This window comes from Manduca sexta, chromosome 14 (assembly GCF_014839805.1).
Source record: "Manduca sexta isolate Smith_Timp_Sample1 chromosome 14, JHU_Msex_v1.0, whole genome shotgun sequence".
Taxonomy (NCBI): domain Eukaryota; kingdom Metazoa; phylum Arthropoda; class Insecta; order Lepidoptera; family Sphingidae; genus Manduca; species Manduca sexta.
Genome location: NC_051128.1, coordinates 6,896,295 through 6,922,591, shown reverse-complemented (window position 1 = coordinate 6,922,591; position 26,297 = coordinate 6,896,295). Strand labels below are relative to the sequence as shown.

The 26,297-nt window shown below is 36.6% G+C and overlaps 1 protein-coding gene across 5 annotated transcripts in view; it reads left to right on the top strand.

The window, feature by feature from the left end:
* LOC115456149 (protein alan shepard) overlaps positions 1 to 26,297 on the top strand; it is an 82,052-nt gene that overhangs the window by 17,835 nt on the left and 37,920 nt on the right. For 2 of the 5 annotated variants that reach the window (XM_030185070.2, XM_030185069.2), the window contains exon 2: positions 21,782 to 21,844. The exons of the other annotated variants lie outside the window; for them this stretch is intronic. The gene's annotated coding sequence lies outside the window, so the exon portion shown is untranslated. The remainder of the gene's footprint in view (positions 1 to 21,781; positions 21,845 to 26,297) is intronic. 5 annotated transcript variants of the gene reach the window in all.

Here is a 26,297-nt window from a genome sequence, read left to right as displayed (position 1 = left end):
AAATTTACAACAGATAAAAATACTAAATTCATAGCTTAATTTTATAATTCCGTACACAAATCTTCGAAATTACAATGTATTAATTTAAATTACTTTAATCCATTAACATCAAAATCATCGTAAATATAATGAATTAGTTTAAACAATTGGCAGCTAGACTCACGTCATAATATTGATTGGCAATACGTTGCCAGTTGTCCAGTCCCCTTCCGTCTGGCATCGGTCTCGTTAACGGCTCATTCATCGGTGACCATCTGGCATGTGATCATTTGCCCTTTTTATCTCACGTCCTATTTTGAAACAATAAAATGTCTATAAACTAATCTCACCGGTTTAATTACGTAGAAATGCGTTCGTAAATTGAATTCAAGTGATTCAATTTAGATATTGTAGGTGATACATTTGTGTATATTGCTAAGTAATTATTCATGGAAATAGAAAACTAGCATATTCTTATATTTTTTTAAAAACAGTAAAATAATAGTTAGAGTATAATATAAATTAAGAAAAGCTGTCCTGGTCCTTCAGTAACATTTTAAAAAATAATAAATACGAATAACTAACATGCATTTGTCTGTAATTAAAAAACTATTCCTTACGCTACCATTTTTTCTTGACAAAATACTGATAACTGACACAGATATAGTAAATAATAAATACTAAGAAACAGTTTTCACTATCAATAAGTAAATTTTCCTTAAACTCTTAAGGTACCGGACAAACGTACAAACCAGTCTCACGCGCATGAACAATGTGTAGTTTGTGATTGGATAAGCTCAATTGGTTCTTTGTACTGTTACATTGTACACGTAGCTCGTGTTTATTTCTCTTCATTGATGTATTGTGCACGCCCCCTCGGCAGATGACAAGTGCCGGCTCGCGGAAACATTTTAATCATTAAAGTTATTACTGAATTTTGTCATCTTATATCACGTATTGCTCGCCGCTTTTTTTCTCTTTGAATGACGAGACGAGCTTACCGTCCGCCGAATGGTAAGCGATACGACCGACCATAAACAGAAGAAACTCCATCCAAAACCGTGAATTACAAAGTATGGTTTGCTTGGCTGCAGAAGTAGACATTGCGGTGGTACCTACCCAGGCGGACTCTCACTTATGAGAGACCTACCGTGTGTTCTCCCATGATAAATGTACCACTGTATTTGTTGATTAAAAGTAACCTTTATATTAAACGACGACATGGTCTACCTATTAACAAAATTCCTCAAAATCAGTTCAGACGTGTCAGTGTTAACTTAACCAAACATCGTGACAAACATTCATATTTACAATATCAATAAGATTAATAATAATACTTCATAGTACCTTAAAACTAGACGAATATCGTATAAATACCACGAATAGCCCGCAAATTAACGTAACTCTGTCCAAGCTAATTTTTGCTCTGTCCGCAAATGGAATCTGTAAAGTTTTGTCTCTGAAACTAAATCAAATTAACCGAATTCAGAGGGACACAAATAACCAAACAACAATAGTTTCCTGCTTATATATCTTACAATACCAATATTTTTATCAGATTAGAATCATAAATTAGTCTATACAATCTAGTACTTAATGCAATTATACTTTCCTGGTTGGTTTTTCATGAATATACAGCTAACTGCAAAAGTAACAGCTACAGTAAGTGTCATAAAAATTACCAAACACAAACATCACTAAAAAAAACGCAATTAAGGCAAAAATAACAGTAACTTTGACTATTAATGTCAATGAAGAAAAAGGCCGTAAGTGTGCAAAACCGTATTAAACAAATAAATGGTTCTCTGGAACTGGGAGATCGCTACACCAAGTGTCAACTTCCGTAGAGTTCTGGGTTAGTATTAACCCGTTCGTCGACATGATTGATATTTCCAACGGATGCTGACGACCTCCTAACTTAACTGTATGACAGCGGCACAACGTGAGAGATGCGGGTCGGCCTCTCTATTATGAGAAATGCATTATCTGTACTAATACTTAACAAATTTTATCTCATCCTATCTTTGTTCTTATTAATATTATAAATGCGAAAGTTTTTGAAAATGTTTGTTGGAAGTAAACGCAGAAACTGCTAAACGGATCTGGATAATATTTGGCACAAAGATTATATTCTGGAACATCACATAAGCTACCTTTTGTCCCGGAAAACTTTCTCACGCGAGCGGAGCCGCAAGTATTAACTTGTACAATAAATTTCTATCATAAGAATTACAGATAATCCTTATTAATACGCTTCGATTTTATTTTGCGTGTGCTAATAAAAAAATGTTACTGTAAATCTTCCATCTGATATTTTTGTGTAAACATTATTGAAATTTAGGAATAAATAATTGTATATACAGGTAAGTATATAAATTAAAGACTACTCAATATAGTACATTTTATCTCTTGCATGAAAAAAAAACTCCAATACGAAACTAATATCACTCCATTATCTTTTTAGAGACTTTAAATTCCTAACATGACATATTTTTTCTTAAATTCATAAATTATACAATCTTTTAACTGCATTTTTTATTTTATGCTTCCGTTCAATAATATTAAGGTCTGTTTTAAAATGAAATTAGCCTTTTCTTCTACGTAGATATAAAGTGGATTTTTCGAACATGCAATAACAATACAATTAGTATAGTTACGTATAGTGTATCGCAGACTTGCGAGGTAATTTCGTGCTCCGTGGCATTCTCCAATCTACACCAAAGTAATCCAAGGCGAATTTTAGTTCACGTTTTACATACCAGTACCTTTACAATAATATTCATCGTAATGAGATTCCATGTAAATTTTGGTTTCAACATAGTTTTTTTTTCTATTAAACAGACATACACTATCCTTTGCTATGAATTAAAATTAGTAACCTAGATTATAAATTTAACATTGAGAAGCGGGCCTTGATATTTTTATTTATTAATTATAAACTTATACATAGATGTCTGATCTCTAGATTAATTAATCTTTATGATTGATATTATTCGGTCTAGACTCTATAAATATAATATTTTCGAATTCCAAATGCCACGGAAATTGAAGTTTTTACCTCTCGTAATGATAACAAAGGTAGCCGCTTGCCAAGGAAGACGTTAAAGAATACTCAAATTATTTATTTTACTAGCTTTTGCTCGCGTCTTCGCCCGCGTGGAGGAGTTTTCCAGGGATACTTTTTTTCCGACTTACTTTATATGTATCGTTATATTATGACCAAATTACACAAAATCAATATTAATTGAAGCCTATGTGTTATCCTGATATATAAACAATAATATTGTAAAGTTTCACCCAAATCCGTTCAGTAGTTTTTTTCATGACAGGAAAAAACATACATCCGTACATCCATCCTCACAAACTTCCGCATTTATATTAGTAGGATTAAAGTTCACAGAATATACATATAAAATGTGAAGAATGCGAAATTTGAGTATTACTCACGTTGGTCTGGCCACCGTTCCCGTAGTTAATTCAATCGGATGCGCTCGACAGATAGTCGCGACCCCGCCCGCCCGGCCCTTAAGGGAAATGGTTTGAACACTCGCTTTGATTCCAAACCTCCCGTCTAAACTCGCCAAATAGCTCTCCACTTCTGTTCGATACATTTATTTCATCTTATCCCAATAATAAAGCAGTGAAATTGCGTGAAACCAACTCCCTTGATATCCGCGCGAATGACAAACCTGTCTCATATTTTGAAAATCACTCAGAACGGGAGATTCTACTAAGCGTTATGATTGGGAGGAACAATTTCCCGACGGGACAGAAAGCATCATTTCCTGAGAGTTCACGAGCTGGGGCGAAACGACGCTCTTCAAAATATTATTTTAAGCTTCCGCAGCCATCTTTCAACGCACTACATTCTTCGACATAATTTCCATACAAATTTTTGTTCTAAATGAAGCTTCGCGAAATGGGTTACGAGAATTCCTTTTGAAATGTACTACGCTACTAAAAGCAAATGATCAAAGAGTTAATATTGATTTTATGTTCGGCGCAAGCTGCGCTGAAACACTCGGACACCGAAGTGTATATTGCGATTTATTTTTGTCACATTTAACTGAGACTAAGACATAAACAATTCAAAATGTACTCGCGAATTATGGCTCGGTTTTTGCTTCCGTACGCGACTTCTAGTAACTCGAGCCAAAAACGCAAATGTACGATTCCCAGTTTTAATTCTTTTATGTCTGCGCTATTTTAAAATGCGAGACCCGTTCAAAATACAACGTTTACACAAAACGATGTATCGAGAATACATTGGAGACACTATGCAACAATTTCGACTTACATGCATTATCCTGAGAATATAAAAAGCATGTCTGAAATTATTTATGCAGCGACGGTCGCTTCCTTGTTCATTGTAATATGCGTCGTAGTGTTTAGTCTTAAAGGAATACCTTTGTGGCGAATACTTCCGTGAAATATATTTATGTAGCCCCGCCGAGCGCAACCCGGAAGCAGTTCAATTAAGTCTGGTATTTAAGGTTGCCATCCGACGCCAAGCTCTGATTGCGCCTCACCTCCCTCTACCCGAGGGAATTCCTATCTTCCTTTTAATTTTCGAATACAATAAATATTCTTTCTCCAACATCTTTACGATGAAACGGAGACCATAAATCTGAAAAATTAAACCTTCACTTGACAAGACATAAATACGTTCCGTCGTGCTTTATGAAGATTCCGTATTGACGCGCCTTACAATGTAAACCTTTTCGAAATCTACAAAATCACCTAAAGTAATCCAAATTTACAGCCTTTGTTCGACAATTTCTTATGTTTAAAATGCTTATATAAAGTCCGTGTAATAGTGAAGTAAATTATAAATGGCTTTATAGGGTTGGCTGAGTCCGGTATTTTGCAATGCCAAAGACATGCCGAGGCGGTTGGGCTAGGTCGGTTGACGTAAGCTATCCCAGGAGTTTATTTAAAGTTTTGTACTATTTTTAGACCCGTTGACGTGAACAAGCCTGTCCTATATAAAGGCCCACATGTGCAGCATTTAATTACTGTATATTAACTGTTCCTTACATATGCCGTCAAAGGATTCATTATCTACAACAATTTATAAAACCGACATCAAGCCAGTTAAACGAAAACTATATTTACTTTAAGCAGAAGCTATTCTATTTTTTAAAGAAAATAATACATGTAAAGCGGTATCCAAGTTCGATGTTAATAAATTATCCGTCATTTAAAGTTTATTGCGTTTACGAAGAGATTTAGAGGCAAAGAGGGCTTAAAATCTTTAGCGATTTGTAAGCATATGTTATTTATACAGCGGGCCGGCGGTGCGGGCTGTGCGGGCGCGGCGGGCGCGGGGCTCAGTGCGAGTCGGGATGAAATGTGAACGCAATGAACACGCTCGGTCTCATCTCCGGTATCGTTTCACTTAGCGCGCCCATTCCTGAGCGGACACACTTCAATACCCTAGGGCGGGTGAGATCGACCAACAACGAATATGTACCGCTGGAATCGACATGGAACTTCATAAACTACAGACCCATAATGCATATAGCATTATATGTATAGGAAGTAAGTTTTTATTGGGAAAATTTGGGGCTTAAGTTATTCTTTATAAATTCAGGATTAGGAAGTCCGACGTAATTTTGGTAAATTTTTATGAAACATATTTAATTCAAGAATATAAGTAAGGTTTTGTATCGAACCAGTATATTTTTCAGGTCGAAATCTAAAAATGCAGCCATTTGCAATAGAATAGATCATTAACATCACAGTTATTTTCATAGAAAAAATTTCCAAGTATTAACTGACAATATCCGTTTACATTATCCACGTTATGTAATAGTATGTACCTAACTTTAAGTTGTTGTAACATTGGTTGCAAAATGTTATTCAATGTTATCTTGAAAAGGATGTTGAAATAACTTCTGTTAACAATTAACGAAAGTTGCTGTCAGTTACGAAATATTTTATAACACTTGCGTCCCTTGTTTTACTTATATTATATATTACTGTTTGTATGCAATGAGCAATATTAAATAAATCCCTTCAAAATGCTGTGATAATTATAGCAAGTTCCATATTGCAAATGTTGCTGCACAAAAAAAAACTCTGATGTGGATTCACCAGAACATCCTTTTAAACATAATAGCATTTCATTTCACTTTAATTATAACGCAAGTGATTACATAAATTGATATCACAGAAGAATCGGCTATAAATAAATTCACAGCCCTTAAAGAAGATGTCAGATAAATCAGTCCTTGTTTCAGTAAATCTCTTTGTTTAGCTGTCAGCCATTCCGTACTGTTCGTTTTTCGTTAATTCATTAACTTTACCATTTATAACAATGACATCTCATGTACTATGCCGCTTTTAGATTGACTATCCCGGGGTAAATATTAGTCAACGTTATCGCTTTTCGCGATGCTGATAAAACTTATATATGAATTGAGATTTTATAAGTGTTAAGTAATGCTAAGCCGTGATTTTTTATACAGATCTATTTTTTCTTATATTGATTGTAGAAACCTTCTTAATAATGAGGTTATTAAAATGCATCATTAAAATACTTCATCGATAGCATCTCAATCAATATATCTTATAGCTGTCCAAAATAGTTTACGTTTCATAACTAATGGATAAGAAATTCACGTCATATTATTCCATGTTGGACATTCTCCAATTTTTATATATAAATGTATTTTATTTTATAAATTATAATGCATATACGTGGTACTCATTTTACGAACGTAAAATTTTACGCCTTACTATGAAAAGCGAAAATGTGTCGAAGAAAATAAAAAATAACGCTGACACATCCAGCGGTTTTGTGCGAGGGCGCCCACCACTCGGTTTTATAACTCAGTAAATCCGAACAGCTAGGGTTAGCAGACGAAAAAAAAAGAAATCCGTTGAATAATTCCCGACTTGTGTACAAATTCCGGGCATTGCTTATACTCGTATGTTTTATTATGTGGTATTTTTATTGTTACTATTAATAACGCAAGTTATGAATAACTTTTTATCCCTATAAACCTCTATAACATGCGAATTTCACAATTTTTGCGGAATTATTCGAAACCCTAGTTTTCTCCGAGAAAAGCGGTTGTATGACAACCTTGCAAACAGCACACTAGCCGCGGTTACTTTAGCACTACCTACCACTAAATCTGCGATGAACTGCCCTTTGTTCGTTCAAGAAAGAAATCGACTTAACTACTTGGTTCGTTGTATTGCCTCTCACTACTTAGTATTGTTGAAGTACTTACTACATAATATTTTAGCTGTAGATTTATTAATGTGTTTTTGCTTTCATGACAAGTAAATGTTTCCACATATTCAGAAAGGTTATATTTTGTCTGCATCAAGGAGTAAACAGCGTATTTACAGGTATTTGCTTAAGCAAAAATTACAGCAAGACTCTTATAATTTGTTCTTCTATTCACTAATATTAAACTGTTTAGAAAGATAATGGAGGTACATATATAATACTTACATTATACGTTTGTCATAACATACGTGCGTTGTTTATGGACTGCATTCATGACTACGTAGAGCCGTGCCAATATTGTCGAAGCATAAAGAACTGTATGTGCAATGCTATATTGTAGATTACTAACATCAAACCAAACGTCAGTAACTGTCATCGAAAAACGATCAAGCGTTCGAGAGTCTATAATTCAACGGCAGATTTCCTGAGGCGTCAATACGCCGATTTTATTTCTCGGTTGAGACAGTACATTTGAGCTGTTAGCAGATAAGACTCCACTGTTTCTTGGTTGAAATTTATTACCCTGTAAATTCCCCGGCCGCGGCGCCAATGACTTGCACTAGCCCCTCCCCCTGGCCCCCTCCAGATCAACGCTTTTAAAACATTTCCCAACGCACGCCAAGGGGGACATTAATTAATTTTGCCTCTCTCATGTGTTCCAATGTGTCTGTGAAACTTTTTGTTGCTTCGCTCGTACGCAGCCCTTGATCCGCGCGGGATTTCAGCACTTTTTTCTTATTATGAACGTGCAGAAAGAAGTCTTATTGCGCTTCTCAGTGTAACATTTATAATTCAGTTGGGATTATATCTTAAAGTAAATGTGAGGTAAGGCTACATAGATTTCATTCCGTTTTCAAAGTAGAAAGTAACCCGCATACATAGAACGTATTTCCGTAATGTTAATATTTGTCTTGCAAATATTTAGTTTGTCGAGTCGAGTCTACTTCCGTTGGCGTCTGTTCTGAAATAAATATCATATTACAGGAGACTGTGGTACGTTTACTGTAATTTATTGTAATCAGAAATAAAACTTTATTCCGTTGGAATATAGAGTTAAAATTTAATAATTGCATGACTAGCAACAAGGATTATTCGCAGATAAAATCAGAAAGATGAAGATTATTGATTAAATCTCTCTAAAATCGTATCGATATAAAGCGCGTCGAATTTATTTATGCGGTATTATAAGCGTGTATAAACAGCATTAGTCACTTTAGGTATACAGAGGCACGTGTATGGAATAAAGCTAATGAACTTTCCTATCTGACGTTTTTTGCTGACATCCTCACTATTGTTGTACACATTAGTGGCGGGCTAGAGGTCCCCTAATCTACCCGTCCCTACGCCTTTGTGCTGAAATCCGAGCGCACTCCGATTGCCAATGACTTGCACTTTAGTATATCAAGTTAATAGTGTCCGCGGCGGTGGCGCGCCCCGTCCCTCTGAGCGAGCGAGCGACGCCTCACGCCCGCCGCCGACGCACACTTACCACTCGCCACTATCTACGTAGCGCCGCGCTGCTACGAAACTTAAATGTACCGAAACCGACACTAATGTACTGCCGCTACGCGCCACCGCCGTACCTATATTATAAGTTTATTTTATGACAACTTTAACGTTACCTACTTAAAAAGTATTACAAAATGACTGGTGATTGGATTTTATAGCGTTTATAAAAACCGTTACGGCGTAGAAAGTCGCGAACGGTTAATGAAGGCGGCAGAAAAATTCAAAAAGCGACGATATCAATTTTTCTCGCATACGCGGCGGCCGGACAGGTACGATATAACTGCAAACTGCAACCGCACTGTTACTAAGTTGTTAACGATACTCGGAAAAAACGTCAAGAAAAAGTAAGTAGGCATGTTTTATTAATTCTCCGTACACACGGCGCGGCCGCGGAATGGAGGCGACTGCCATTTTTCTGCGGACGAGATTTAAATATGGAATTCCGGTGTGCGAGCGGGAGAGGCGCGTGCCATTGACCTTGCTATCGCCAGGGCCGCGCACGCGCCGCGCCGCCGCCTCGCCGCCGCGCCGCCCGCCCGCGCCCGCGCAACACACATTGCACTCTGCGCTCTGCAATACACTTTAATGCATTATTACTATTAATGTTTATTATATTTTGCTGTCTGTGAAAATGCAAATACGCACCACTGCACGAACTCTACAATAACAACATTATCGTATTGGCGTCTTATTTCCATTTTACATTGTCATTAAAGTAAATAAATGTAGAGACACTTATATTAGTAAAAACAACATCTTACGACCTGTGGTATTTATTTAATAAAGAATTGCAATAAAACATTAAGTATTAACCTAGACCTAAATTTATCAGGAAATTGTTCTCGGAACAAAACAATAAACATCGAGCTTTGCATTTGCCAAAATTTTGTGGACTCATGCTAGTAATATCCCCTGTAATGGTTCCGTCTAAAACATCAATTACAAGTATACTTGAAAATGGAAATGATTTTCATTGTGAAAACAGTATTCAGTAGACACAACACAACGCGACACCGAGTGCATCGCATTCACGTATGCCTTCGCAACGTAACATTGATTTAAAAACAAAACACCATGGCGCTACCTTTTTTCATCCTACGACGCCAAAAGCGCTAATTAACGCAAACCTTTTGAACACATTGTACGTTCGCACCGTAGGCGGCTGATGACGATTTCACGTATTTAAATATGCGCTAGGAATTTGTGCAGTACCGTAACGCTATAGACCAAACGTCAGTATTGAAAGCGCATGCGACGCGAGACTCAAACAGCGACGGTCGACGAAACACGCGCTGAGTACTTAATTAGGGAAATTGCTCTCTGTTTACATACCATGTTGGAAACTTGCCTAAACTACTGTCGAGCAATCAGGGCCATTGTGAACAAAAGCGATGTGAAATGAATGTATGCATGACGGATGCGCGTATAAAAATAGCCATGTCATAGTCAGCCGAAAGGAGATTCAAAACGGCCGTCTGGCGAGCTTGTTCGAGTTTGTTATTTCGATTAAGGATTAATGTAAAAAGCAAATGCTTCGACTACTTCGCAATTGCTTGTGAGTTACAAAGTTATTTGGATTTCGAAGTCCAATAACAGTTTTTATGTAAAACAGATTATTTACGAGATAGTGATGGATTCGCCAGCTGTCACAATGTGGGTCGGAATTCTGATGAAACGCATGTGCATTCATTGCAACGTCTGGCTGCAATTGGGGGACAACTGCCCACCCCTTCGAAAATACCGATAATATTATACGTATGTATATGTGTGAGTGAGTGTTCATTAAATTCCACACGTTATCAGTAAGGCTATAAATAAGTTGCAAAAAATTATACAGGTTTATAAACAAGTCTTCATGCAGTTATCACGTCATTATGATACACTAGTTTCTCAATACAGCGCTAAAGCACTTTCATTTTTATAAATTGTTTTGTGAAACATAATGGGAATTTAAAACATTCGTATTTTATAATTGAGTGAGTTACGAAAATAAAACCAAGAGGTGAGCAATAAAATTTTATATGCAAATAAAAAAGAATCACTTAATTTGTACCGTTTAATGTTTATTATTTAAAACCTAGGAAAGTTCGAGGACATTTTTTGTGTCCTCGAGAAGTCGAACACGTGTAAGAATCTGTTGACAGATCTTTCCTCGTTCGAGGATCGGATGATGTAACTTGTAAGAACAAGCGAGGCGAGTATTAATCGAGCACGAACGCACGGTAACCGCCTAAGGCTTAGCGTAGACCGAGTGGAACGCTGCCAACAGCCATTTTGATTACAATCAATAAATAACTTGATGGCAATTGCAAAAAACAAAACCACGTGAGAACCGTCAGCAGTCAACACTTGATCTCTTCATTACGCACGATCGACATACATTTATAGTAACGTCAGTTCAATTGCATTAGAAGGCACTAAGTCCAGTGCTAAACGTAAAAATATATGGCAATATTACTGAATCATAAAATCAAATAACCAACAGATAAATCGAAAGGCATTTATAAATACATAAAATTCTGGGAAGATGTAGGACCACCGCGGCGGCAAGCCTATTATGGCACAAGTATTTGTCATCTGAGATGGCGCTGCGGTCAGACTCCGGTTGCATTGACGTACAATGAGTACGGTAAATATATTGATTATCTTATTTCAATACGGCAAATAGCCGGCCCGTTGCACTGAATATATTTCAAACTGATTATAACTTAGTTGCTGTGGTTAGGTTATAGAATTTACAGCAATGATCGCTGTGGATTTAACATTCAAAGAAATCTGTCGATTCAATACTAGTTGATGATAAGCTGAAGGTTAATAGGATCTAAGACGACATAAGAATCGCCGCAATTTTTCCTGAGGTTCTGTAAATACTTCTTAGAATTACTTTAAATCTTTTGTAAGCTTTCATATTATTATTATGTTTTGAATCTTTTATTTATGTTGACAATTTATAATAATTGAGTACAAATTTCAGTGTGATCCAATATTCTCAATAAACATATTTAAGCATATAAGTAGATTATTTAGCCCCTTATTTATATGGGAATAAATCATATTGTGTCATTGGTCTATACCAATAGTACCTATGTACTTCATAGGATTAAATAATGTGTTCACTGGTGTACCGTTATATCTTATGAGAATATTGTTTTTGAATCCATGCTGAAAATGTATTTTACAAGTATTCATACTATATAACTTATTACATTATTCAACATTGTTTACTGTTATCTAACCCACGCATATGCCTAAGTAGATAACTCTTTCAAAACATTTAAGTATAAAAAGTAACCTTGTCCGAACATTTTGAATAGGTCAATATAAAAGGAAGTTCTTTGCAAAGAAAAAATCTAATAAAAGCAAATCACGGTGATAATGCAACAGTATTCAAAATTCTATCAGAAAAATATTTTTGTCGCTGAAACAATGACCCTCGTGAATCATCGCATTGGTGTCTTTCACCGAAATTCCATTCAAATTTGTGCAAGATATTGCAAATCACTGAAACGGAACCGAATATTTTAACATAAATTTGTTAAGTTGAATCTAGATGCGATTTTGAAGTTTCCTTCGAATTTGTTTTGCGGTTTGGCGAACACCCGCCGATCCCTCGCATTTATCGCACCATTCCGTGTAATTCGTATAATAGTTTGTAACGTGCATGAGTATCACCCGCGGGTCCGGCCTATCCATTTATCGGTTAAGGTCCGTACTAAAAGACCCTCCTCCACTTAATTAAAATAGCTCTTAGGTAAACGTATTCGGTCTCAGGTCGTGATAAGGGCTGTTTACTAGTTTTACGATTATGGTCACATCTCTGGCCCTAATAGGTGTCGACGTCGTCGGCTCAACCTTTCTATTCGTGCACGGCTAAATGAAATTAGCAATCTTATATTGATTTGTTAAGTATTAGACATATATTATACAGTCTTACTTATAAACTTCTTTTAGCGTTAAGAGGTTTAGAATTGCTTAAATAGCTGTCGAAAACATCACCGGTTCCTAGTTTAAATCTTATTAAAAGGCAAGAGCGGGCTTTGATTTAAAGCTGATCGAGTAAATTTGTCTTTTAACTAAGCATACCTTTGCGAAATTTTTATAAGTAAGACGAATAAAGTGTAATGATATATGAAATTGACGCGTCTCTTAGTAACGTACGCATATACGCAGTTCAGTTTCAGTTTGCGCAGTCAATTAAGTCTCCTAGCTGATAAACACGACTGCATAATGCAAAACATACGAAGCCGCGGCAAATCATGAATGTTACATAAATATATCGTTTTCTCCGTGTCATTTGCTGCAGTGTTTTAAAAACAATTGATTGACGACGCGCAAGAAACGCCGCCGTTGAATATTTATTGTTGTGAATTTATTGATTTTTCATCAGCTCATTTGCTGGCGCTTGGTGCACGTACAGCACGCGTTGGTATAACAGTTATCTTTCCCATAAATTATTTATAACTTAGGAGCCCCCTTTTCCCTTCGCGCCCCGCCTCCGCCACGGCGCACGCGCATACGGGCTTCAATATGCAGGAAATGTAACAATTAATTACACATTGAATACTCTATTCAGCTTATTGTCATCGTATATTTCTTTTATTAAACGTTTTATGGATTGATTATCGCGTAGATTGTTGTCCATGATGTATAATAAAGATCAATAGATAGCTATGTATTGAACAACGAACGGCTCTCTATTACAGCCAAAGAGTATGTGCTATGATTCATAATGCATTGGCATTGTGACGGTCCTTTTGAAGAATTCCTTCTTGCAGTAAAATTATATTATGGATATGTAAATAGACTACATAAATAAATAATGATTTCGTAGCACCGTCTTTGTCAAACTGTTTTCATGGAATAAAAGTAATGAAAATAAAATATTATATAAATACAACTGCGTCTCTGTAAAGCTGTATTAGTGAAGAATTATGAATGTTTAAACCACGAGCGTCGTTTAATCGAATTTTAATATTTCACTTACATGAAGAGTATTCACAGGGTACATTTCTGTGAATACTCTTCCATACGAATGAATGAAAATTTCTAGATTGTTTAGTGCTCGTTTATAATGAAAAAATTGCTATGTGCATTCTCATAGAAAAATACTTCAATTTATTTGTTATAGTTTTGTCTTTAGATTTTTTTAAATCAATCAATTTTTATTGCGATGCCATAACTTATTATAACTCATCATCAATTTTCAATTTTAGTCTCTTAATAAAAAAATGGAAGTTTCTGACGAATTCACCGGCCTCCGTTATCTCTCTACCACCCAAAGATTGGCTGAGAGGATGCCTGTAGCATTCATTCTATAATAATTGGTATACCTTGTGTGCGTTCGAAATGTAATAAATGAATAATTAATTTTCTCAGAAAATCTTAACCTGCTACATTTTAGGGTAGTTGTTACCGTTACATACTTTTTTGTAAAATCATTGACGTATATGTACAGAGCATTAGTACATCATATATATCAAGATGTAAAGTAGTGTACGCACACTTTTTGTGTTCCAATTCAAAGGAAATTATGAGTATTATTATAACAAAAAGTATTGGTCATTGACAAATCTAATGTTGGTGAAGAGCACAATGCAATACTTACAATAGCATCTTATTAAAATATATGGGGTAGGGCGTTACTATCTTTATTAGAGGAAAGCGCTTACTATGGGACTTTCACGCTATTGCATAAAGCATTTTTTTATATGCATAAATAAACATAAATATTAAAATTTAGAGCTTATAATATTATAAAACTGAAGAGTATGTTTCTTTGGACACGCTAATGTCAGGAACTACTAAGCCGATTAAAGAAAACATTAATAGGGAGCTACATCACTCCTGAGTTTCAACCCAGAAAATCATTACACGCTGCAGAGCCGCAGGGAAAAGCTAGTATTAAATATGATACTTATTAGAATTCTAAACCATGGATTATGTACTAATAAATTATACAATCGCTTGCCTTATTAGGGAATACAATTTCGTGTGCACCGCTCGTTACAATACTAAGCAATCCAAGCAGAAGCTCCTGATTTGTACCGTACGATAGAGGAACTGGTTCCGGTAGTTGTCATTCAGTGCGAACCATAAGTAAATAGTGCGTCCGCGTCCCGCTCCGGCAGGAAAGCCAAGGCAGGCGGGTTATTATGTGCGGCACGTGATGAGGCGAGGCGTGAGGCGTGCGGGGTGACACGTCACGCGGCCCGGCGACACGCGCGACGTGCACAACGTGTGCGCGACGTGTCCCGTCGCCGCCGCGTCGCCTGTGCCGTATACATTGGCGACAGTTCCGGTGTATCGCCTCCGGGGCCCGCAACCCGTTCCGAGAGACTGATGACCGCAACATAACGGAACTCAATACCACTAGAGAGGCCCGCCCTGCGTATACGCACCCGCCTTGTTAACCGCGCCATTCATTTCACCATTCACACGACTTGTTACGTAAACTAAGGGCCGTTAAATAAACAAGCTCGCCACCGACCTGTATCTTAAAATTAAATGGCACGGATTCGGCTCGTGGGAGTGGAAGGTCCAAATGGCTTGCACACGAAAACTGACAAAACCGGTCCCAGCCACCGGTAAATTTCAGACAGCCACAAGAAACCACGTACCGAAAATAACAATGGAGACGTCCGTAAATCTAACATTAAGAAGTTAAAACGAAGAAGAAATACGATTTTGGTTTACCTGCTCATAAATTACCTCGAAGAAACTTGGGGAAAAACGTTGCCTATAAATGCGTGCGTAAATCCAGCGACGTGATGAGGTGAAAAAACGATCAAAACAAACAAAAGATCGGGGCTCAACAGAAAAAAATTAAGCGTTGGGTCTCGACGCCCGCACAGCGGCACAAGTAAACACCTGCAAGCCAGACGGGCAAAAAATTCGCACGAACCAAACGTACTCTATGTTATGCACGTAATACGCGCACGTTCACGTTCGGCGCGACTTTAAATCGAACACAAAATAATTGCACACTTTCATTCCGGTCCGGCGGCGGCGGCGGCGGCGGCGGCCAGCCTGTCCTGTTGTAACACAAACCACTCTTTGACATTTGTTTTTCATCCTTGTCTACATTTTCGGCCAGCGTCTTTTATTTTCGTTGTTGTGGAGGTTTCCTTCGGCATATTTTAAATATTATGATATGATACCAATTTTAACTAATTAATATTAATGTCAATCGACATTTGATTAAGTTCCTTAAAAAAAGGAATTATACAATATTATTAACAAAAAATATAAATTTATTTTCTACAATTGATGTGTCAATAAATTCCCACGAAAACTTGTTTTGGAAGTTCCGGTGAAGCCACGGCGAGAAAAGCTGATGCCGTTAGTCAGCTCAAACCGCAATAATCGCTTCAGTGTAAATACACGTTCACACCAGACTCACCGGCGTGTCCGAACAAATATTGCTTGGAAACCTATTGAAAACGCGTCATTGGCCTACTTTACTTATTTGTGGGCAAAGCGAACATAGAAATGTCTTCTCGCCAGATTAATACATTCGCAAATGACAATTCATCCATTGTCGTAAAGCCATTGTACATTAAACAGCAAGGGGCCATTCGAAAAAAAAAAATCGACTGCCCTGTGTCCCCCGAAAGCAAAAACTATTAATAACATTTCTTAATTGAGACACTAGCAATAATAGCACTTTGTAATCATTTCCTTATTAATCAAATCAATGAAATTAAATCAAATCAATGAAATTTCTTACACATTGTAGAACCGTAAACAAGTAATTTCATTTCACGCATCATTAATTTAGCTAACACCCAGGTACGTCGGATTACAAACCCAAAAACCGTAAGCGCACAAACGAGCGTGCTTGCCATTTGCAAATAAAGTTGAAAATGCATTGTACTTTAATATTCTATTGTTAAACACAACAGATAAGTTTGCATGCGCCTATGAACTGATTAATAGATTGTCAACCTTTCAATACAGCGATAAATACAATAAAATATTTCAAACAGACTCATTTATATTGTAGGGACAGTTATCTAAATCATTGTGATAGGACAATCTCAGCATGGAGCTGGTTCGTGCCTGCGCGCACTTTGCGAGCTCGCCGACCACTGTGGCGCAATCCCACCTCAAATCGATAAAATGCAGCCGCCAGCGAGTGCATTAGCAATGGCACTTCAACGTTATATGTTAATATATAAGAAGCAGAATCCCCCGGCTGGTCTAGCCAGGCGGCAATTTTTCGCAGCCGGATGCCGTGTTACTTTCAACTAGTAGGAATGCGGCCACTGACCAGCTTCTCATACGCGCCGCCGCACCCGTCTGCATGGACTCGCACAGTCCCACAGCCAATAGGGACCAGATAAACGTCCGTCAGTAATCGTATGAACTTTACTGCGCTCATATAAATATGCATTCCGAGTGTAGTGTACACTGACGAGTCGAGACAACGGAACGTTGGAATTGCTAATAACAATTCACGATATTGTTTTATTAAATTTTATTAACGTCGCATTAATCTTATCATGTACTTAAACAAACTGTGGATGTTAACGGACGCGTCTATGTCCTACACGTAAACATTTATCTACCAACCGATAAATCATGTCATTGTTTTGTGAAAGACATCTGACAGACAAGTATTTATTTCCCTTTCACACAAAATGATTGCAAGTAGATACGGTAACGTTCGTGTGTTCGTTTTGGACGCGTTCGACCGATTTATTGTCTAACATTCTCGGTTCAATCGATTATACCGAAACGTTCGCAGACAGAACTAAGGTCGTCTCTCAATTAACTTTAATCTTCCGTGTCAAGATACATACGTCACGTCATTTAAATCAGTGCCTAAGTACTGAATATTTTTTTATTTTAAAGACTACTGACTTATAATAAAGTCTATATTCCAATTGTGGTCTATTATAACACAATGTTATAAAACTACTTATTTATAAAATACTCTCTAAAACCTCAATATAATGAACAATATAAATTAAATAAGAGTAATAGGTCTCATAATGGTTTGGTATTTGACCAATCGTCACGTGGAGAGCGCAATATTTTCTATGTGATCCTTTCAGAGTTTTTACGTCCATCAGAGATAAGAGTGCTTGTCCCAAAGGCCGGCGTCCATTATGACGCCTACTATGGATTTTTGTAATACAAGCTATTTTTAACCTAAAATTATATCACGGACGAGCTGCTCTACCTATAGATTTGTATGCATATATTCAATGAATTTAGTAGTTTTCTTCGTTCATTCTGGGTCATTGGCTCACTGCATCTATTTATAGAATGTTATATAAAAAGGAAAGTAAACTCGACAGCGAAGGGCCTATTCTAATTGCGCAACTCTAATTGATTCTAAGTAATAACATGTTAAATTAAATAACATATTTTTTTTAACTAATAACGTTGAAGACGAAACACTGAGTGATATTTAATTTGTGATATGTCCAAAAATAACCATTTGACATTCTTCCACAAAATGTAAGCTAAATACAGCCTTAAAAGTACATAAAAATGTGCCATCAGTATGTTGAAGGCCACAGCTAGCGACCCATGTAAATGTCGTCCTATAGACAAAACTGATTTGCATATCGTCAGTTTGTTTGCGATCGGCGTCTAGCGCTTTGTCGAAATTCGCAATGCTAATAATACAATGGCCAGACGCACCTCGTGCACTCGGTCCGTCGCCGCCGGCTGCGGCTGACTAGCGACCTTACGTCCTTGCAACAAACGCTTATTTACAAACCCACGCTACCTAGACACAATTGAGCGTTTTCCTTCGGTTCGGTTGAACGATCGTAATGCTGTATCGTGGTAACCCGACGGCTCTTTGTAGGCTACGCCGCGGATAACTTTCGACAGTCATTGAATGGGGGGTTCAATGACCCGGCACCGATGCGGTGTTCGAATTTGCATGTGTCAATGACTTGGATCTGCAGGCGCGCCGCACGCCGTACGCCGCGCCGGTACGGCCTACTCGTACACTTTTCCTTTCAGTCGTTCGCGAGAAACTGTTCAGATGACCTCATGACACGGCCACGCAGCCGTCTCGCTGCATCATTTTTATGATAATAGCACAATCAGTTATCTTGTATGTTCTTTTCACTATGAATACACCTGTAATTTAGACGTAAATTTTTAAGCGTATAACAGATATGATATAAAATTTCACGTTTTAATTAGACCAGATATAACAGTTGCATAATAACCCATAAAAATAAATTAAAATAATTAATCTCGGAATTTTTAATTACGACGGTCTTCGGCGTAACTTAGATAAGAATAACAGTTAAAGTAACGTTTCAAAGGGAAATTAGTCGCCGGCCAAAGAGTTGTGGAAGAATCTTTTGGCCATCAAACACGTCAAGTCGGAACGTGCGAAATCCAATAAAGAACCGCCGCACCTGCGCCTTATTACATTCTTTTGGTGGTGGCGGCCTCATCGGGCGGTGCTGCTCGAAATTTCCCCAACTTTTCATGCCAGGAGATTGCTTGTTGTTGAACTTTTACTTTGAAATTCCTTCCATTAGTGTCAGCAATGGTATGAAAGTTTCTTCCGCGAATATTTTCATAATCTGACTATTCACCTTCGAGCATTCGAGGCGGTCGTTTTCTATAAGCTTTCTCTCAACACTTCTGAAATAATAATGTGCCAGTTTATATTTTTAAATCTACACGACTTAACAGAACTCTTGTTAAAAAGCGAAGCAATAAAATTAAGTGAGAAACCGACATACGCACAACTTCGCAAGAATTTATAAATTAATTTTATCTCAGTAACCGCTAGCAAAAGCTAATCCGACTCAACATTGTTTATTATCGTATGATTTATTCGCGAAGACGTCGTTTCACTTGATATAAATAATGAAATAATGTTCGGCGTGTATGAACAATGGCGTCGCGTAGTGGGCGTCGCGATCTTAATTGCAAATGTGTTATTAACATACGCGCTTTGTCAGCTTTTGAATGGTACGAGCCCAAGGCGACGCGATGTCCTTACGGCAATAGAAGGATGTCAGGTCCAACCTCGGTTTTACATTAAATTGTCGACTATAAAACATCAATATCCACATAAATGGAGCATTTTATCAGACGATAAAGGATTGATAAAGCCTAATAGCATAACGGTATCAATATAACACTAACCTGAAAATAATACACGTGGATTCAATGCGAATGTAGTTAGACGACTTTGAGAGGGAAACGGCTATGTTTAGACACACTAAACTAGTTGAAGTATACTATAAAAACTACTAGTGAAATAATTTTAAAGTTGTATGTAACCTTACAATATAACAATATCAGCCCTGTATTACTGTTCCATTGCTGGACACGGGCCTCCTCTACTACTAAGAGGGATTCGGCCTCAGTCGACCACGCTGTCCTAGTGCGGATTGGTAGATTTCACACACCCTCAAAATTCCTAGACAACTAATATTTAATAATTTTTATTTCAAGGACTAAATAGTAAGACAAAATCACATAATATACATGTGTTTTGTGTACCCCGAAACTAAAAAGGTCATAATATGTAATATATTATACTGAATATTTATTTCCAACTTCAAGCTTATCTCAAAAGGTTAATACCTAATTTGCCTAAATATAAAATACATACGTCCTTTCAAAACATAACAATAAGTTATTCGCGCGCTCAGTACAGTGTATTTAGCTTCTAATTATTAAATAGAACACACTAAACATAGTTTTCCGAATGGCAGCGCCGAGGAAATTATAATTAGTAACTGTGTATGAAACATAATTGGTTTGCACCCATTTTGTTACATTAGTTACGTATAGGCTGATGCGTGAGTCATAACACCTAGTTTATTCGGTAAATATTGAACAATCCGTTACTTTTATTCCATTAGTATTGTTATAAAACAATGAGAAATGTAGAGCGTCCGTACCTTAAAATCTTACTGGTATTTACTAAATAATGTAGTCAGCCATAAAAGTAGCTGAAAACATTAAAAATAGCCTTCAAACTTTTGTATTAGTATAAAATTTTTACTAAAATGTACTTTAGACGGTTAACTTTATTTAAATAAAATAATAAATATTTCGGTCAAAATTAATGTGTGGAACTGTTTTGAAATTCAGAATTTGTTGAGTTATTTGTGTAATCGAATTATTTACTAACTAATTACAATATTTTGTAACATTCGCGATAAAACGATGTCTTTCACATCAAAGTACCATATAATTACACTTATTTTATCAGAATCCATCAAACATTTGTAAATAATGAATTGCTCATTATGAATTCGATTCTCATAAAAAAAAAACGTGTCCGACATTTCATCATATCCAGTAATGAACAAAAATTTGTCAACAAAACATTGCGATAAAACTATGCCTTGCACTAATTAAGTTATTTGAAGTTTTATTACCCTAACAAGTTGTTATCGGTGGATCGGGACTTGGTTTAATTTAACAAGATTGCGTTTTTTTATCGTGGAGTGTAAATAGCATAATTTGCAATTTAAATTTATTTAATATAGCAATTAGATCTCAATTATAACAACAAGTCCTTAGGGGTAAGTAAAGCCGATTTAATATTCCCTATCGTAATGACTCGTTAGGAAATGTTTGTCAGAATTTCGAATCCTTTGGGCTTATTAAATCTCCGTGGTTCCGAGGGTTCTTTACATTGAGTTGATACGGAACCCTTTAAGTTCAATTCAGCTTGCTTGTTTAAATTCCCTTTTTAAATTTTCGTTAATAAAACGTATTCAAAGAAAATTATAGCATTTAGGCAATTTTATATCATAAGGTATCTGATTATCGATTAACATAAACGTCACCTAAAACTCACACTTACGATCAAAACGATTTAATTTCTCAATAAAACAACTGTTTACTTTCTTTGATAATAAATTCAAATGAATCCAGATACTACCGTAAGCCATTTTAAGTGATACCTTAAACATTTAAATATCGTTAAACATCATTAAGAACGTAATTTGTCTGCACGTATTCGTTTTATTACTCCCAGATGATAAGAGAGTTGTCAAACCTGTACGGAATTAATACGTGTTTTAACCCGAACCTCTTTTTTTTCAGGTATGCCCCTAATTATTATTCTGCGTACAAGGGAGTCGTAAAATTCTGTCACGATTTAACAGAGTGAGTATAACGTGTTTAAATGATCTAGTGATATGTGCTTGTTTTAAATATGCAGTTACGTAATTGAAAATGTTTCCTAGAATTTGATTTATCAGACGTCTTAAAGTTTTTAAAGCCCCGAGTCTGGAATTCGTGCCCGATATTGTGATAGGCCCTCACATCATAGACCGTAACAGACATGCTGAAAACTGGGTGCCCTGGTTTCACTTCTGCCTAGTCCTTCTAGGATAAAGGCGTGATGTTCTTGTCTTTTACAATTTTTAAATAACGTAGCAAATTTGTTTTTAGAAAGAATAACGGCTACAAAATTTTACTAAATCACTATACTGTTAACAAATCACGTGAAATGCTCTTAAAGAAGTAATTAAGCCTCTCGGTGTATATTACGAGATTTAATTAGTAATATATCAATTGGTTTTCGTCCACGTCTAGAAGGCATCGCACTGTAGAGGCGGTAATTGGACCCAACAGCGCGTGTCCTGTTTGTTTCTTATGCATCAAACTAGTTGTTACGTTAAAGCTGTAAATCTGCAATGCGATAATGATCTTAATTTCCCTGTTTTCGTAATTGATATAGATGAATTTACGGAACAATTAATCAACAGTTTTATTTGGCTTACTGTTGTAGTCATTTTCATATGGTGATGAACTCGCTCGAGGAGTAATCCTCTATGTTTTATTACTCAGTATACTCTGACACAGTTTGTGCGTTGGTTTATCGTAATAATCGAATTATTTTTCAATTTAAATCATATTTTGCATGCATTGCACGCTGTTTTCTGTATAAAGTTATAAAATAAATAATATTTCCAAATGGCATGTGTTTAAAGAACTCGGGAGCTGATATAAAATGTGGCACAGTAATTTGCAGTTCACTACCATAACTATAGACACTTATATGCAAGCAAATGCAAAACGAATCCTGCAATATTTTGAGCGCTAACTGCGTGAAGTGTCACATCCGCGCGGAAATTGAAATCAACCACGTGCCGGTGTGTCAAACGTGGACACGAAATGTGCTCTACAGCTCCATAATTACCAACCGGTCAAACAAACAGCACGGTACGGACGCACGAACGCGGAGCGAGCGCATAGCGAATACTTTTATATCCACATACATTTCTTCCACATTCGAAAGAAAAACAACGGGATTTACCGGTATTGCAACATTTTACGGCGGCATTGTGAACACACATAAACTTTATAGGCGTTAACGTCTCTAGGCCGGCAATAAACAGTTAGTCCGCTTAGTAAGCCGCGGGGGCGCCGAGCCGGGCGCCGCGGGACTGTTTAATATTTTCTTTGTACCTTGCAGAACATTGCTGGCAGAATTTGGTAAGAGCGCCGCGGACGCATCACTGCGCAATTAAGGACCAGACAAAACGCCGTCAACAAGCAGTGAGAGCTACATCAAATATTAAATCGGGTCTGTACCGCTGTACCAGCCGCGTCGTCGCCCGCCGCGCCGCGCCGCCTCGTACGCGAGCAAATCCTACAGCGCATTTAATATTTTACTTAAAACGGTCTGCGGTTTGCGCCGACGGAGTTTTCTTGCAGCTTTGCGCGGCGATTTAAGTTTTGTTTTAGTGTTGGCAGAGGTAGTTACCGCTACGCCCGGGCCGCGTCTAAATACTTGATGCGACCCCGGCTATTATTACCCTCTTTTCTGGGATGCGTTTAAAACGTTTTAAGTACACTTTATAATGTTAAATTTGTTCTGCCATCGTTAATCTTTTAACACCGTTAATATAACGTAATTCGTGTAATACTTTGTCGGAATTAATTTCATCTGACTCACGAAAAAGCCATTCTAAACACTGAACCATACACAAAAGCGGAATAAAACAGTCTCTAATGTGTCCACCGAAAACAAATCGTTGAGTCGTGTCGCGCTCCACCCTCGGCCGACACAGCGGAAAGAGCGGAGCAACGAAACCGAGTGCGGCAAAATATCAACATTAATCGGATGCGGTATTAACTCCCAACTCGGCACTTAATGAATATTCAGACAAACTGACACCGGTTGTCTTGAATTTGCAAGAAGTAATCCCGAACATCCGACGCCCATAAATCTTTTAGTATGGAATCGAAATAAGATGGAGGCTATATTTAATTTTTCGTATTTATTACCATATTTCCATATCTTTTAAAGAATTTTTTATGCTTAATCTTGTTATGAAAATTTTAAAGCGAGGCAGGAGACTATTATTATAAGATGTTCATTTCACAATATAGAAACCGTTTACAAAATATAACATATTTTTAAGACTAAGACATATTAGAATTCATTCAGTTGATTTTATATTATATCGTTAAATATTCCTAAAAAAACAACATTTATATTAAAAACCTGCGACATTTCCGTATTATTTAAAAGATAAAAATTACATTATAAATAATTTGGTCGACATTCAAATTAATTTTGAAAGCAGTTTTGGGAACTTGGTAAATGCTGAATTCCCAGATAGTTTAACGAAAACAAAATAAATACAATTAAAGTTTGAATTTCTATTACAGCACAAGTTAGGTAGATAGACTGTAACGCGATTAAAGGTTTGATTGCAAACAACTGGGTTGTTTAAAGACAACAAATTATAAATTTTACAACAGGTATATTAGTCATTATAATTCCACCTATATAATAACTACTTATTTTAAAAATTATTTGTCAAAATAATTAATCAATTTATTTTCTTATTTAACGCGCATTTATAGATTTATAGATCAGATACTTCTGTTTAATTTAATATTACGTTAACTGTCAGCAAAACATTTATGCTCTATCTTAACACTTACCTGCTATAATTATAACCTAACAAGCATTTTGCATCAAAAGTAAATATCTAACGCCCCCACAGAGCTACATTATAAGACACATTGTATTCTTTATAGAGATTATTCTTCTCTGTGAATAATGCATGCGATGCGTTTCAAAGACGTAAAGCGCTTTATAGTCAGCCCGGAATCCACTTTATCATGTTTGTCCTTTTGCTCCTTACATAAATAAGCTTCGTATCTGATTTCCAAAGATCAAACGGAATATTCACCTAAGAGTCGATGTACGGATTCTAAATTCTAGTACTTTAAATATGATTATTTCTTATTTGTAGATGTCTGGTACTCAATCGTGTTGAACAGGTTTTTATTTACCCAACTGCACATAGAAAGGAGGTTAATGTTTGGGTGTGTGTGTGTGTATTAATATGAGTCATTTCCCTTGACTCTCTAAAAGACTAAGTAGGTTTACAGAATTTAATTAATTTCATTTGTAAAAGTAATACCAAGAATCTACTATAGTTTAATTATTTATGTAGCTGTTTCTTACGATGAAATATTAGAGCGTTAGAACAGCACATTAAAACACAAAAATATACTAAATTCCAGCCTTACGTAACGACCATTGAATTTCACGCCTATTTGAAACTAAAACTCTTACAAGTCGACACAAATCACGCAATCCATTTACGTTCAGATCATACACTTTCTCTCAATATTCATTTGCGAAATTCGTTTGTAACACTGTAAAGGGATATACGATTCCTTTAATACCGGTGTTTGGAATTCCTGACTCGATTAAACACTTGTTTGTAAACATAGAGGCATGAACAGGCGCGATTTTCGTGGAAAGCAACTTTCCTCGACCCCTGACATTGCCTTATGTGAAACGAGAATGGCCGCACGAATTATCGTAACAATGTACTATTTGAGAATATTTTTTTTTTTCTGTGACATTTTATTTAACGTTTCCACAGTTTGGTGTGTATTTTGTATTGTTCTCTTAAAACCGAAATAAAAAAAAATACTTAAGTTATTGTATAAAACATTATTTAAACTATTTCCGAATTCCTCTTTTAATTATCTAATAAGTAAGGGTTTAAAAGAAACTGTTTCCATTACAAGTTTTGAAAGCGTATAAAAATTAGGTACTACAGTGCTTATAAACACTGAGTATCAATCATAATATTATCTAAATATCTTTAAGCGGGCACGAATAACATAAACACGCAAATATTAATTTCTGTTAATCACGGTTGTCCGGAACATCGTTATCCTTCCCTTTTTGAACAAAAATTATCCGGTCGCACACCGAAAAATAGTCTATTTGTTGTGTCGGACAAAGGGCGGCGGATGCGGAGCGTCAGGGAGCGTCAGGGTATCGCTGCAATGGCGCGGGAAAACCAGCTTCCGGCCGGCGGATACCCGCGCTGATTACCCTGAGATGCTTAAGTAATTTGCGCCCGTCCCTTGTTAATTGTAGGGAATGAGTTAATTAATTGTTTTCCTTTTCTCTTAGATTTGTGCCGTTCGCAACTCGCTGTTTAATCAATTGTTCCGGTTTAGGATTCGTGCTCGGACTGTAATCCGTAAATACGACGCTAACAAGCTTCCTGGTGATTTTCAATGTGCTCTAATGTAGGTACTGTGGAATTACTATTTGGCCCTGAAGCGAATT